The sequence below is a fragment of the Schistocerca cancellata genome, chromosome 7 (assembly GCF_023864275.1).
Source record: "Schistocerca cancellata isolate TAMUIC-IGC-003103 chromosome 7, iqSchCanc2.1, whole genome shotgun sequence".
Classification (NCBI taxonomy): domain Eukaryota; kingdom Metazoa; phylum Arthropoda; class Insecta; order Orthoptera; family Acrididae; genus Schistocerca; species Schistocerca cancellata.
In genome coordinates this window covers 299,151,628-299,154,127 of record NC_064632.1, presented here as the reverse complement: position 1 = coordinate 299,154,127, position 2,500 = coordinate 299,151,628, and positions in this window count along the sequence as shown.

The window sequence follows — 2,500 nt, the reverse complement described above, 5'->3', positions numbered from 1 at the left end:
CGCCCGGGAGTGTGTCCAGGGGCCCGCGCGAACACGCAAGCGTCCGCTCAATTATTCTGCAAACAGGAGGAGGCTGAGCTCCCCTGCACAATACACCTCGAAACCCTCTCAGGTCCCGGCGGCGCGCAGCGCCGTCCTAAGTACTTGGTCGGGTTCGAGAGAGGCGCAATCGCCCGGAGTTAGGCGAGTAGACGCTTTAGGTGCGACCACCCGTGCTCCCAACTGAGCTTGCCGCTGCCGACAGAGGCCCGGGAGCGTGCTGTCGTGGCATTGCCGGCGGGAGACAACACGCGCCACCTACGGTGACCGGCAGCTCCAACGCCAGCGCCACAGAAGGCAAAGGCCCCACGTGGGTGCCGAAGCGAACTCTCCCAGCACAGCGCACGTGCCAACACGTCTGCACAACTGCGATACAAACCACCAGCGAGAACCGCTGGGGCGACCGAGCAGCAGACGGCGTCGCGGCGCCGAGTGCCGGGCGGCGGCGCATCCTCAACGCACACAGTCCTCAGTCGGACCAGCACACTGCAGATGTCCACCGCGCTTCGCACCGGGCCCGCGAGGACCCACTTTGGCCGCCCGGCGCCGCGCGCAGGGTGCCCCGGCGCGCAGCTGCGCCGCCTGCCGCGTCCGTCGGCCGGCGCGCCTGCCACTGGGCGCCCCCACCAGCCGGCTGTAGCGCGTGCGCCCACGCACCGCGCGGCCAGCACGCCGGGCGCCCCCCCTCACCGGCCGGGGACGGTCCCACCCAGCCACCGCCGCGTATCGCTTCACACACAGATTTGCCCTTACTGATTTACCTCCAGCAACAACAACCCGCACCACAATGGGTTTACCAGTTGTTCATTTGCGTTGCGTCACGTCACCAGCAAACGTAGACGTCCATCCCAGTTTGCAAATGCAACGATTATTGCATACCTGTCTGTTAGGTGTCACGACACACTACGTCTGCCCACATACACGCAACAAAATGTGCACGACTAGAGAACACGTGGGAGGTGGCCCCCTACGTATGCGATGTCCATTACGAGACCGACTGTCAACCAGCATCTGTACCATGTCGCAGATGTGGAACGCGGTGCACCATGCTATCACACTGTGTGAGAAGAGACGACTACGTTTGAATACACGCGCCACTACATCAACAGACGGCTCATGCTGATCGCCATCCAGGGCGTCCGTTACTCCCACACGTCTCTATGGCGTACCACACTGCAATGTAGCTGTTATGGGAGACGGCACGTGGCTGAGTGCACAACATTTGGACCGTATGGTTCGCTGTTGTTGGGCGCAGTCGTACGGTCACACATGTGCCACAGCGTATCATTCAGTACATACGGACCTATGTGCAGTACAATGTGAGGATTAAGCTTACGATATCAGCGACAGTGGACACAGGCCGTACCACGACGTAGACTGAGCGCTTCGACATGCGAATGCCAGTGAACAGCTGCGAAGGGCATTGAACACGCAAGCACCTGAACGACCAGCGTGCGAAGGCAGGGTGGAGGGGGGGGGGGCGATGTACATCCTGCAGTTGTCCACATTACAGTGTACAGCGGGAGCATGTAAAAAGTAAGCAACACTTGCGAAGTGTTCAACATGAAACGACACACAAGAGGGTGGGCGGTGCGAGTAGCGAACTATATTCAGAGGGTTGTGGTTAGACAACACTAGATTAATGTAACGTGTCATATGCCAATTACAGAGCAGGTTAAGGCACAACGTGGGTAGGTTAAGGCACAACGTGGGTTAGGTTAAGGCACAACGTGGGTTAGGTTAAGGCACAACGTGGGTTAGGTTAAGGCACAACGTGGGTTAGGTTAAGGCACAACGTGGGTTAGGTTAAGGCACAACGTGGGTTAGGTTAAGGCACAACGTGGGTTAGGTTAAGGCACAACGTGGGTTAGGTTAAGGCACAACGTGGGTAGGTAAGGCACAACGTGGGTTAGGTTAAGGCACAACGTGGGTTAGGTTAAGGCACAACGTGGGTTAGGTTAAGGCACAACGTGGGTTAGGTTAAGGCACAACGTGGGTTACGTTAAGGCACAACGTGGGTTAGGTTAAGGCACAACGTGGGTTACGTTAAGGCACAACGTGGGTTACGTTAAGGCACAACGTGGGTTACGTTAAGGCACAACGTGGGTTACGTTAAGGCACAACGTGGGTTACGTTAAGGCACAACGTGGGTTACGTTAAGGCACAACGTGGGTTACGTTAAGGCACAACGTGGGTTACGTTAAGGCACAACGTGGGTTACGTTAAGGCACAACGTGGGTTACGTTAAGGCACAACGTGGGTTACGTTAAGGCACAACGTGGGTTACGTTAAGGCACAACGTGGGTTACGTTAAGGCACAACGTGGGTTAGGTTAAGGCACAACGTGGGTTAGGGTTAAGACACAAATTGCGTTACAAATTGCGTTACATTGCGTACAATTGCGTTACATTGCGTACAAATTGCGTTACATTGCGGTACAAATTGCGTTACAAATTTTGGT